We start from the raw sequence: 14287 nt of genomic DNA, 5'->3' as shown, positions 1-14287 counted from the left end.
CGTTTTGAGCTTGGGGTGGTGGAGTCTTTGTACTTGACCACGATGTGGTTTGTGCTCTGTGTCAGCATTTCATGAAATAAAACTTGATGACCTTTACAGTCTCTTTGCTGAATCATTGAGTTGTCCTTATTTATTGGTGTTGGAGTATGTGAATCCAGCACCCCATCCACCTCAAGGTGCAGCTATCTTGTCTTAAGGTACTCTATGGCGAGCTCTGATCCCATGGGCCCGTCGGAGGTCACTCAGACCTCGATTACACATGGTAGCAGAGGATGGTTGTGACCATCAATTGTTGATTAAAATAAGACCCATTGGCCGTCGACACAAAGTAACTCTAAGTCTTTGGCAATATCACGAGTCCTTCACCATTTTGGCTGAGCAGACTGAAGCTCCCCGTAGACAATGGTAGTGTAATTGAGACTGCATTCGGGGCCTGAAGGGACCCGTTTTATAAACGTATCCCTTCTCATTCCTAAGGGCAGCTGACCAGACAAAAACCTGAAGGCGGCAGTGATCACGAGGGTCGGGAGACGAACAGTGGGAAAGGTGAGTGAAGAAACAGAAAAATTGCTAGGATTTAAGCATCTTAAAAAAGCCAGGACAGGACGATCAAGACTAAGGTGATCCATACTGTTCTACCCAAGATAAAATTGGAGTAAAGGAGATAGAAAATAAGATGGGGCAGACTGCAACTGCCCTAGCCGATAGAGACAGGGACACGGGGAGGAAGACTTGGGAATAAACCAATACATTAACAGCATTTAAAAATCAATAACAAGAGTAAAATATTCATGAGGGGCAGACATGCATGCAGCCGGCCAGAGTCTTGTCTGACTTTGTCACATGTCATGTTATGTGTCCAATTGTTGCATGTTATGGCTGTTCATGTGGTTCATTTTATGGCATAACTGTGTGTGCACTGTAAAAACATTGGAACTAATATAAAAATGATATTTTCAAGCTAAATCAAAAAAGAAAAAAAAAAGAATTTGCATCCAGCCAAGGTTTTGAAATTGCCAAAAATTGACATTAAGGTAGATGATCAGATGCTATGATTTAAGGCACACATTTGTGGTGATTTCATCTCAAAAGGGTCAAACAATTCTGAGATAAGTAAAAAGCTGTTGCACTGTAAGCCATCACAAAAACTCAAACCAGCAGCTATGGAGTTAAATTTGTGATTTCCTCGTAGTAGACAAGATAACTGATGAATCGTGCTAAGAACGATAGTTTTTCGCATTCAAATGACAAAGTTATAAGTGATTTAAAGGGGCTGTTCATTGTGTGTGGGCACTGAAACTGTGCAGAGTTGAAAGAACAGAAAGTCGCTTTGGGTTTACAGTGATAAATGAGAACGGTGCCTGTGTAAAAAAGGATTGGATGAGGGGAGATAAGAAGGGCAGTATTGCGGAATTTCAGTCTGTGTGTGTTTGAAACTGAACGCATCTTTAGAAAATGAATTTTAAAAGTATAGGCACGGTTGTTTTGTAGATTGGGAAAAATAAATTATGTTTTGGGAACACGAGACAAGGAGAGAAGAGTGATGTGCTTAGACTACAGTTTTGATGCAATGGTACAAACATTGTTGAATATAAAATTAGAGAAAACTGTTAGTGCATAGTTAAGAACCATCTGAGATTTAAAACAATGTTACTATGAGCAAATTGAAGTGGGCAGACTGGCACACGAATAGCAATTGTGTTTTTCTTTTTTTTTTTTTTAAGCAAGGCGAGAGCTCAAATGAGAGGGCTTCTGGCCAGGAATGCACTGTGCGAAGTGTCCTTTTGAATGGGTTTTTAAGCAAAAAACAGAGCCAAACTAATGGGAAGTGGGATGACAAGAGAAAGGAAACATGGTTGCATTATGGCCCACGAGAATTAATGCAGTGATTTATGAAGAATGGAATGTGTGTTGGCAGTTCTGTAAAATAAGCTCTGCCAAGCTTAACGATCGCACCAAGTTGAAAGAAAAACAAATGATCGCGCCTTGCAAGGTTGTATTTATCGCACCCAAACGAGTACTGTAAAAGACAGGCTTTATTTCATGTGGAAACAAGGTGTGAAAGGCAGAGAAGCATTCTGAGCATTGTTTCAAAGTACTATTTTAAACAGGAAAATTAATGTGTTTTCATGGTAGGACAGCCCCAGAGATTGTCCAGATGTGCCTAAAAAAGTTAACTGGCACTTGAGTTTAGAAAAATAGTTCAGCTGTGGTGTGAATTTAATAGACACCTTTCAGTGGTAGTCATTTAAACGTGTAGGGGCACATTAGCCCCGTGGCATCTGTTGGTGCAAGTGCAGAAGATGAAATGGTGCTAGTGCAGGAATGTATTGGATAAGAGAAGAATTAGAGTCTATCTGATAAGGATTAAAGGGTGTGGACAGAAAGGCATCTCTTTGCGTGCTGCCAATGAGTTGAACAAAGAGATGCATTAGTTTACCGATAGCCTGTGCGCTCTCTCCTGTCTTATGAGAGGCATCTGTATGGGAATATTCAGTATTGCCTAGAGGCCTTATTCTCCGTGATGCATACTTATGATGCATTGCAGCATTCAAGATAAGCATGTTTACGCCCTTTGAGTCCCCTACCCTCTCCATTACTGCTCTAATCAGAATGATAAATAAGTAGCATTTGAAAGCCAACATTAGCAATCTACGAAGAGGTTACTTCTCTTCTAGTATAGAAACAAGATAATTTTTATCAAATAGCATCCGGGAAGGTATGCAGCCTGTCGTATTAATGAAGGACCCTGAAAAGTAAAATCACCCTGAATGGCTGACTGTTTTGAAAGGTTTAGAGACTGGCAATTCTGAGATGTTAGGCAATACAAGATTAAATGAGATGCCCAAGATCACACAGTGTTTAAGGGGTGAACCTGGGATTTGTGCCAATATTGCAATTCCTGCATTTGAACACTTTCTCTTCCAGCTCTTAACATATACTAAAACAATCTAAATTTTATAAAACTGACTTGCAAAGTACGCAAATCCCATTTCCAAACCTGACAATTTTAAAACCAAAATATTACAGACGGGTGTTACACAAAGCGGGAATGATTCTAGCTTCATTCTCTCCATCATCAAGGGAAGTACCAGCATACCATTCGATGTGAAGTAACAGATTTAATCTATGTACTTCTTTCGTGCTTTAAATAGTTCCAAAACAATGGCTTTTGCCACTCAAATGGCCTACACAAGAAGAAATACCAAGCAATGAGCTAAACGATGCCACCAGCATGCAAGTAGGCAAACCTCACAGAAGACAGCACAGTAATGCAAGGGATCCTATATGATTTGACCAGGATCACTGTATCGTCTGCTGGAAAAGCCAGGATACAAGCATGAACACTTTGGCTGCACAGTCATGAATTTGCATATTTCAACCCCTATCTGGTGCAGGAACAGGGCTGTTAATTGCACCCCTCGTGCTGCAAAACCAAGTAAATATGCAGGTATGTTTATAAACTGCAGACAGAGGGACGGTTCAGCCAGCCTAACTGGAATGTGCCCTTCTGATCTTTCAATATGAACACATATTGCTGCAATGAGTGCTTAACACACTGAGCTAACTTCTGGACCATCGTGGATATATATGGATTTCAACTTTGGCTATTGCACGTGATCAGCAATATTCCTACGGGAAGGAAGTAATGTTACAGAGATCATGCAACCCAAACTATGTATTCCACAGTGAAAACAAAAGCATTACATGATTAATTGATCAAGGCAGAATGTACTTGTCAACAGACAGGCAATGGGTTTAGAGCCTCAGCAGCATGCAATAAAATCTCCTGGCGTGCGCCATTTAAGCCTGGTGAAAAATGGAATCTTACTTTAGATCAGTTAGCCTTGTGGGGGTCCTGGGCAGGAGCCCCTTTTGCCCTCCCATAAAAGCGTCTCTGGTGCCTACTGTAGTCTGGCAAGGAATGAGCGATTCTTAGTAGAAAGGAAAGGGTTGAATGCGTGAAAAAACCCTTTAATTATTTGTGTATTAGAATTCAAGGAGCACACAGAAGCCCTTAGACATCGTGGTGCTATTTCAAAGAAGGGGCTTGCAGATTACAATAAAATTACATACACAACGGGTTGCATGGGAAGGCTTTGCCTGTAGTTATAGGACAGATAAATATATATTGTATTTACAATGAATGAGCTGCATGCTCCGCTCACACTGGATAGAGTAGAGATTGAGTAAAACACAGCATAGAGGTTAATTTAGCAACAGGGGGAGGAGTATAGACATCGCTAGGGGAAGGTTACCAAAGCAGGGTTGAGGGGTTTTATGAAAAAATTAGGAGGGATGGTTCTGCACTAAGTTCGCTAGAGAATGCATTCCATGGTTTGGGGACAAGACAGGGAAGCTTAGCCCTCTGGCATTAGCTCTTTTGGCTAATGGGACTTGTAGGTGAGTGACATGGTGACTTTGTCTGGGTCAGGCTGAAGTGACCCTAGTAACAGGATCAGTTAGATATAATGGTGCTGTGTGAGACATACATTTGTGGTTTTAAAATTAACCTTTCCTCCACGGGTAGCCAGTGAGCAGCTCGCATGGCGTGAGTAACGTATATTCCTTTGAAGAATACATAGAGTTGCACACAACATCACTCCACACTTGTAGAGCCTGTGAAGATTTTTGTAAAATGCCTGCAAGGATGGCAGTGTAGTAATACAATTTAACACTGGTAATGACACGGGAAATGAATGAGCAGGTTTTGTAAGTATTGCGGGGAAAGGAAAGGGCCTGTGGCATTAGTAGATGTGGTAGTGAAAAGGAAGCAATAGCACTCAAATTATAAGTGCAACAAAACAGATTGTAGCATGTAATCTGGCATGTCATGAACAAACCAGGGCGAGTGGAGGCAACGCTCACAAGGGTTGTTTCACAGCTACAGAAATAGTGTTGGAATTAAATGAGGTATTGACGAACGTCATGAGAGGAGTAGCAGTGATTTTACATGGGGGTTTTTAAGTAACATGCGGGCAGGAGCAGCATCGCCCTGTAGCTGAATGGTCCATTGCCATTCATGTTTTCTATTATTTTGACTTAGAATGCCCCCTGAAATTGAAGGGGGTTACTGGGTCATCTGGGACCTGCTTTGGGGGAATTTCGAAGATAGCACAAATGTAGTGAAGGTTTTTTTTTTGGGGTGCTCCTAAAAGCCTTTTTCCAGGAGCCCCACCGTGAGTGGTAGGACAGTTTGAATGGTGTCATACCAGGGGTGGTATTTTACAATTTTTGAGGCCTTGATGGCCAGAGTGGAGAACATTTTTTATTAAATAGGAAAAACCCTTTTTGTTTTGAGACGATCAGTTGTGATTCAGGTGTCACAGGATTTCGATGGATGAAGAAAGGTTTGAATCACAAAGCGTGAAAGCATGATGATAGTGTTTTGGTTACCAAGGAAAGCATGTTTTATGTAAGACGGGTCCCATTAGAAACAAGCACAATTTTGAGGCATGAAAGCGACAGAAGGCCAATGAGATTGTTTGGGTGAAAATTAAAAGATTTTATTATTGTGGCGGCATGGTAAAATATAGACAGCTGTATGACCTGGTGAAGAAATAATGAAAAAGTTTAGACATTCAGGCGAAGGCCACGAATTTATATGAACATTTGCAAATAAGAGATAGAGACAGATGACCTCTAGGAAATGAAAGGCAGCCATAACGCAGGGAAATATGGCAAACGAAACAAGCAGAATGAAATGAGAATCGTGAAGGACAGGAGTGGTTCAAGTGAAAGGATACCAGGTCAGACACCCGAGAAGTGGAAGGAACCCGGGTCGGACACCCGAGAAAAACAGAGGATACCGGGGTAGACACCCGAGAAAAACAGAGGATTCCAGGACGGACACCTGAAGACAGAGAGGATATGCCTTGTTCCTGCGCTTTAATATAGCGGTGAGAAGAAATGTGAACTCAGAGTCCCGCATAATAGGGAACGACTAGGCTATGACCACGTTTAAAGACGTTGTCAAAGGGGTTCGTTTAAACCCAATGTCGGGGTAAAAATTAGAAGGCAGAGATATTTGTGTCCAGCTGGTGTCCGTCTAGTCTGTCAAGTGTCTGTTGTATGTCACATGTAAGGAATTTTGTCTCCTTGTTTGACATCAAGTAGAGTTTTACGCGATTCTATAGTTAAGAGAGAATCGCACATGAATTACTGTTCTTGAAGTAAATTGGTGATACAAAAGTTCTGGCGGGAAAAGATTGGATTGGAGCTTGCAGTATTTGGGGCTCGCTCAGTGATGGGAGTGTTGAAATTGCATAAAGATATCGTTAAAAACAGATTTAAGCATGGAAGACATTACTCCGTTAGCACACTTATGCGAGCAACTGCCGAAACACGCACCCAAGCTTAAGAAACATAGCACCGAATGGGTTAAAGGTACTGCCCAAGATGTTTATGCCGTGGCCACAAAATGGGTCTTTACAACACGTGGCAACTTACTTGCATGCCACATATACAAGCAAGAAGTTGAAAATGCTGTGCTGTTCTCAAATTGTGAAAAATATAAGAACAAGGAAAGGAGGAAGAGCCTCCAGCAGCTTGGATACTAAATATATGCACTGGAGGGGGGTGAGACGCCTACCGCGACACCTGCCCCGCCTGAAACAGGAACCGAGGGAAGTAAGCCTGAGGGACTCTACCCGTTAAGGAAGCTTAAAGCAGCCACAGGGTACAGCAACCCTGCTTATGAGTCACCTACATACAGTAGTGACAAAAATCAAGGGAAGGATAAGGACAAGAATCCCACATCCCTTGTCCCGAGGAGCAAGGGGAGACGCAATGATGCGATAATGAAGGAAGGGATCAGGCACAGACAAGTGCATCTCTCGACAAGGAGAGAGGGAAAAGAAGTGGAAAGGAAGTAAAGTCAGAACTGATGAGATAGCATTCGCAAAAGACAAATGGAGGACAAATCTTATTGAAACTCGATGGGAAAGGAAGTGATGATGTGAGACCTAAAGAGAGGTCAGATGAGGCACAGAGAAGAAGAAAGGAGTTAAGGGACGAAGGATAAAAAGGAAAGATAGGCTGAGGCAAGAACTATATCGTGAAGAGCAAGAAAAGCAGCTCGATCGCAAACCGAGAGAAGCCTATGAACAAGACAGACAAAAACAGCAAAGGTTAGAAGAAAAGCAAAGGATACATGAAAGAATGATGAAGTTCGAAGGGCAGATGAAAGTAGAAATAAAAGGGAAAGGGAAGTAGATAAGGTCAGAGAAGAGGCGAGTAAGCACAAAGAATTCGATGATTAGGCAAGTGCCTCAGGTGGCACGTTAGGTATGCATAGGTGTGCATAGTAGAAATCACTGAGGTATGCATTTTTGTTGATTAGTAAAACCAAGTGACTGTTATTTCATGTATTGCTGAATCAAGTAGCAATACGCTAACATTGTCGCGCACTTGCCTACTCATGTAAATATGTTTCTTACGTTATGTTGAATTAAAACCTCCCTTTATGTGAACCACTATCTTTCCTTGCTCCTGGTGATCTCCCTTTTTTGAGCCAGCATTTGCTAGGTCAGATGTTGTCTAAAACATCTGCATAGGCAAAGGTTACAAACCGCTAAATAAGCAGCGATACAGTGTGACCCTGCGTTTCCTCCAAGACAATTTAGGAGATCGCCTCAGATGAACAATGTAAGCACGCCAGTGATCAATCTTTTTTCGTTCCTTTGTAACATTTCTAGTGGACTGGCAAAGATGCAATCTAAAAGGATCATGCACAATACCTTTTTCATTAATGGGTTTGGTCTGATACTGTTGACCAACAGCACACACTGATGCTTACAGGCTACATGATCCTTATATGCCCAATTAACCTGCTCCATATAGCATTAGTGAATCAAAGAGTACCAAACTGGGTCAACCTTGCAGTAAGATTACTAAGTTAACCCTTAGTGTGTATTGTGCATTTGGGCAGTCTTGCAAAAGCCTGACAAGAAGCACTGGTTCTCTCAAAAGAGACAAGGTTGCGTTTTTGGTGATCAGACATGCTGGCACGGTCCCACCAGTTGAGATACAACACTTCTGTCGTGGGCCTTTCATTCTGCAAATAGAGCACAGTGACAATGGGGGTCTTTTTTTATTTTTTTTATTTTTTACAGATAAAGCCCCCATTCCCATTTTGGTATTTTAGATTTGTAGAGACCCTTCTCAAATAATTCCAGAGCTGCTAATGCACACTGGCTTCGTACTAGGTGGACGGCCACTACAGCACACACACTTTCTGCTAGTGTGAGAGCTAGACATCACAATCATAAAAGTTCAACTCTATAATCAAAACGGTACTCGAGTAGTTCAACTTGTGAAACACTTGGACTGATACCCACAAAAGGCCTTTAGAAACCAACTGCTTCCCTGCCACCAATTTACAGTGCCCGTACTGGGCTGAAGTTGTGAGTGGCAGCCTACTGAAAATAATGAAGAGATTGTGAGGCACCTTCTAGGCCTCAGGGGAGACCAGAGTCTGGCTCACCATGGCGTAAACGCACCTTAAAGCCCTTTTAGCAGAACTGCTCGGTCTCCTCAAGGAGAAGGCACTGGAGGGTGTTGTCCCTTTGTGGAGGTCAGCAGGACTGTACCCTGTAGTGGAGAGCCATTGACTCAAGGCAAGGAACAGAACAAGACCACATCAGCAGCACTCCAAAAGGTGTCCTGCTATTTTTGCACTCAAATTTGGTCACAATAACAGAATTTAAACAAAGTATGTAGTAAACAAAAGAGCTTGTTCTCTTCTCGGATGGCTGTGGCACCAACAGATGCGGACCGCAACTAGCACCCATTAACTCATCGTAAGCTCCAGGTTTTAACAACCATTCCACCAACTGGACAGACTATCCTGTAGATTTGGTGGCAGAGTGCCCTGCTTCATCTTCCAGAGACCATTTTCACACTCTGTGGGTTTTTACTGTAGCCAGTCGTCTTCACAACATACTTCTGTTGGGCACTCCATGTCTGTTGACCGCTTGAATGACACGTGCAATCATCTGCATCTAAAATGATGCTAACTTCAGGAAGATTTCAATGTCCCAAGGCAAATTTGTCCACCAAGCCAAACCCTAAGCTTCTGGTTGGCCAAGTCACCTCGCAACTCTGCCAAGCCGGTAAACTCACAAGGAAACCTAGAATAAAATTAATTGCTTTTACAGCCCCCCACAGACTTGCACAGGAATCTACTGACTCACATTGTTGCTTCAATTTACTTGCATTAGGCAACGCCAACAACCATTTTTTACTTACTTTCTCCAAGTTTCACCCTTAAACATTTTGGGGCTTTGAGTTAATACAAATCCTGCATTTCTATACATACTATTGTTTTCCCCAAACAACCCAAAGAGCTTAATCCCGTTACTGTATTGCTATGGTAATTGAGAAGCGTACCACCATACATTAGAAAAAGCCTCAAGCCGCCCTCTTGCCCAACTCAAGTTCAGGATTCCTCATGGGAGTAATGTAGGTGGTAGAGAGCCACCTGGAGCAGGCCGAGTGCAGATCTATGCAGGCGAGAGTTAATAATTGATACCATTTCTTCACCATTTGCTCTACAGATTTTCACCACGCTATCTTCTGTTGTACAATTTGTCAGATCTGTTAAAAATAATTACTGGTATGCAAGTGAGTTATAGTGGAGAGTTAAGACATCAGCAGGCAAGCTGAGGAGTTTGTGATAAAGTACAGTCTGCTGTTTTTGTAATGTAAAACTTAGGAGACTTGAGACACTGCCGTCACTGAAGAAATCATGGCAGAAAACCAGGCAATAACTTAAGCAGTGCAGTCGAGAAGCCTTCTTGGTGTTAAGGAATACCATGATGTCGCACCCACAAACGTGGCTAACGAAGCAAGTGCGGATATGAGGACAAATGCAAGAAAATGACATATTCACTCTGAAGCAGGGGCCCAGGCCATAATAGCAGTCATGCCTCCAACTGCAGACACTGTTTTTGTATGAACGCTTCAAAGGCCAAAGAAAAAGCGCGCACACGCACACGCACACACACACGCGCGCGCACGAAGATAGATAAAATCCAAAACAACTAGTCCACCATCAATGATGGAGGCGATGACTAGGGCTTTTATTATTGAAAGCAAAGAGCACATCTAACCCGGGCCGACTTTGTGCCATATCCGGGACCTTGCACACTTGTGTGGAGCCTGGCCTCCTTGCCATTTCAAAGAAAGGCTGATAACACAGACCACATTGGGTGGTATATAGTTTGGGGGAATGTGGTAGTTAAGCAAAATGAAAGAGGCCTTGGTAGAAAGATCCAGGGAAGGAGACTCCTTTGGCACCCTCAAATGAAGCAGCCAGAAATGGTAGACTAGCAGAGGCCAAGGTAGAATCTTTAACACTACAACCGGAGTCATCAGAGCACCCTGGAATCCTTTGAAAGATAAACGATTCCGCCGTTCTGAAGGGGATAGGTAGGGACCAAAGAGTGAACAGTGTCTATCCTCCTAAGCAGGCTTGCCTGTGGAGTTATACAAGTCACCAGATTCTAGGCTGCTGGGTTGCCAACCAGTTCAGAGAGCATAACCCTCATCTGAAGCACTTCAATAGACTTGATAAGGTTGGGGAAGAAGTGGGAGGTCAAGTGAAAAAAAACATTCCTTCTTACTAATGTATTTCTGGGGTTGAAAACCAGTGGCAACTGCTTGTCAACTAAGATTTTTTTCCCGAATCTTATAGAAATACCCAAGGTGTGGGGTGAATTTAAAGGCCACAAACAGAAGTCCCTTTCACATGAATAGCAAGATTTTAAACACTGAAACAAAAACGGCCTGGCATTTGTTTTTCAATTAAAATTAAAGAGCCATGTGGAAAGGGACCTACCCGTCATTACCAATGGATAAACAGCATTTTAACTTACAAAAGAAGGAGGAATAAAATATCCCAGTAACATGAAGAGGATTTTTAAACATTGAAAACAAAAACGGCATGCGCATGCGTGTGCGTGTGCAAATAAAAACGGTTTTAGAAAAAGGAAAAACGGAGTAGCGGCAGAGTAGCAGTCTCAGGCAGTGACTACAGCTACTCTTTGGTCCAGTAACAGACCATAGTCTGTCTTAAGTGTTTTCCTCTGACCAGCTCTGGCCAGTCAAAAGCTCAATTCCACCGCAGAGCAGCGGCAGGGTAGCAGTCTCAGGCAGTGTATGGCAGCCATGAACACCGAGGACGCTACTTTGTTTAGCACCGTGGTCCAAGATGAGGGCCTCCAGAGGAGCTCGCACTCACGAGCAGAAAGAAAGAACAGCTCTCTGGCATCGATAAATCGGACTCTTCGAATACAATGGCGGACAACGCCCCGACTGTGATTCTAGGTGGGCGGGGGAGCCGCTGCACAAAAAAGCAGCGGTCCCGGCAAACAGTGAGTTTGCCCGCAAGACCGCCAACAAAATTAAGGGACAGGCACTATCCATGGCCCGCAGTGGCCGTACAACAACTTCTCCTACTTTGTATATGCCGCTAACTTGTGATCGAGTGGACGAGCGGCCTGTTCTTGGATCTACAACACAGCCAGCTCGCCCAAACATGGCGACAAGGAAGCTCGATTTACCTGAAGAGGAGCGGGACCTTCGCGGGTGGCCAGACTTGTCCTGCAGCGGCTCCTCCACGCCCGGCACCTTCCCCGTCGGTTTCCTCGCAGCCTGTCGGAAGACGGACAGCGACGACTCACTCGGTGAGGGGCGGGGCTTGTCCAAAGGTGAAAGTGGAGGAGCGGGAGGCGGTCGCTGAGTGCTCCCCTCGGTGGATTCTCGCAGCCCGAAAACAGGGCTGGAGGCGGCAGGTACCCCTGTGTTGGGTGCCTGGAAGGGCGTCGCTGTCGACGGGATTTCATCTATGTACCATTTATTATGTAAATTCCAGGCGATTTTGGGGATACAAAAAATTCATCTTCATGTGACACTGGGCACTGTAACGGCAGATAAACTAGGTTTCTGGCTGATCTGAACATGTTCCAAATGTGAGAGTTGATGAGCGGGTGGAAATTGAAATTAGGGATATGCTGAATAACTTACATATTAATAACTGTTGGTGAAGAACAGAAGGCCATATTTGAGAGTGGAGTGACCAGACCCCTGGCCTATCTTTCCCGAGTGTCCTGAGATGCCGCTGACTTTCCTTAACCTTAAACAGAGGCTTGCTATGCAAGTAGAACTGAGGCCTGGGAAACCAAAAGGTGGGGGGAGTCCGCTTGCCTTGAATCCTTTCCCTTTATAGGTGGTGGGGGAGGGGGGCAAAACTGTAGATCCTTAGCCTAAGTAAACAAAAGCATTAATTTAATTAATTCCCCATTTGGCAGAACACTATGGGTGGATTTTGTTAAAATTCTAAATTAACAAAGCTCACTTCCCAGTGTGCGCTGAAAACTATAACCTATAATTTGTGTAATCCTTGTTGTCCAGCTGACCAGACTTCTTTAAGCAAGAGGGGTGTCAATCCAACCTTTTTATCCAGCTTCCCCAACATAGGCCTTTCAGTAAGGAAGGTCTGAAATCCAAAATTCCCCAAATTATTCAAATTTTTCTGTCCGACTTCCTAACAAAGAGCAAAGCAAGTGAGGTCTGAAAAACAAACCGCTAAATCACCTGTGTTTATTTTAATCCAATAGTGTGGGCAAAAGCATGCCATATGCATTTGAACCAATCTTGAAATCCTACTGCTAGCCTTTTAAGCCTGCAGGAAAATGAAAATCGCGTTATTACACAAGTGCCTTCTTTATTGATCAGTAATTATTTTGTGAAGTGAAATTTACAGAAAGGGAAGAATTGTGGTGGTGTTCTTTTTAACTCACTTTTCTTATTAGTTTATGCTGAGAGAAGTTGATTGTGTTGTGGCATGGCTAAAGTGGTGTTTTGACCTTTTTCGTGTTAATTTCTATTACTTTTAATTTAAATAAATACCAATATATTTCCGTTACAGTGGGCTGGTTCTCGGCTCATTGTTAGCTCAGGGGTGAGGGATCCAAGGGGCATGATATGTGTCTGAGATAGGGCTAAAAAATGAATCTGTTAAACAGTTTGTTGTCCAGCCACATAAATGGGGATGGGAAAGAACTCCCCGTGTTGAGGGTGGCTTCTCAATAAACCGTTACATAGGGAACAGTCATGGTGCAGGCAAATATAAGAGAAAATATAAACATGGCAAGTATCGGACTACATAACAGTATGCTTCAGTGAAGGAACATGGATGAACCACTCCGATCTTGAAGCCTGACTGAAAGGCGGCAGTAGTGTGGCCTTTTAAAAGACAGTTGACAAGTAGCAGCGGCGAAGTACTTGCACAAGAGCCACGAACAAAAACCTCAACTACAAGAGAAAACACAATCCTACTCTATCAAACCAGATCAGTCTGGAAAGCAAAGAAAAACATTTACAATGAGGCACATGAAGTTTATGTTTGTGAAGGCCTCCCATCGCCCCCCCCCTTGCGCCCCTGAGAAGGGCACTACATGCGGCCACACACCTCATCAAAGACCTACGCAGATTCGACCACAGCACCCCGGCCCTCATCAACCTTCACTGGCTCCCACTGCACTCACCTTAAAATCTTGCTGCATCATCTACAAGGTAGTTAAAGTCACCCAGTTACCTCGTGGAGAAATTCAGCATCTCCGGCGAAGAGTGCACCACCAGAAGCCAGGACACGTGCAGACTTCAAATCTGCCGGTACAAAAAGGAAAGGACCAGAAAAAAAAAACCTTCTCTGCCTACTCCCCAGGACTATGGAACCTCCACCCTGTCAGCATCAGACAACCCCCCACAGACCAAAAAATTCAGAATATAACTCAAGAGCCACCTCTTGAAGGAGTCTCTACTCCTCAACACCTAGGCTATCACATTGCGCCTGCGCCACCTGACTCGCTAGAAGCAGTCCGCTTCTCTTTGTACAGCTGTACCCCTCATCTGTGCCCTTCTGTATCCTACCCCCCGCTGTATATCTGTTCTGTTACTGCTGAAAAGTTCTCAGTTATGCATCTATAATGCTGTATAACTCTGTAAAGCGCTCGGTTATGCATATGTACTGCTGTATACTTCTATAAAGCAGTTTGCTGCTCCTCGTAGCTAGGTCCTTGCTCAATAAATAGCATAATATTAATGATAATAAAAGGCTTAGTGGAGAAGTGCATTTGTCTTTGTGGCATGTGGAAGATTTGAACCAATGAAGCCCCCAAGACCCCCCCACACCTCCAAACTATGGGGTGTGGGGGGGTTGTTCTATACGCTAGCCAAAGAAATGCTCCAGGATGTTGCAGGGAATTTTACTACAGTCATGAAA

The 14287-nt window shown here is 43.5% G+C and overlaps 1 protein-coding gene across 3 annotated transcripts in view; it reads right to left on the bottom strand.

Annotated features, from left to right (window-relative positions):
* NCKIPSD (NCK interacting protein with SH3 domain) overlaps positions 1–14287 on the bottom strand; it is a 651336-nt gene that overhangs the window by 433721 nt on the left and 203328 nt on the right. The gene's annotated exons all lie outside the window — the stretch shown is intronic.

The sequence above is a fragment of the Ambystoma mexicanum genome, chromosome 2p (genome assembly GCF_040938575.1).
Source record: "Ambystoma mexicanum isolate Mex_15411 chromosome 2p, UKY_AmexF1_1, whole genome shotgun sequence".
Classification (NCBI taxonomy): Eukaryota; Metazoa; Chordata; class Amphibia; order Caudata; family Ambystomatidae; genus Ambystoma; species Ambystoma mexicanum.
This window is presented reverse-complemented; position numbering and strand designations above follow the sequence as displayed.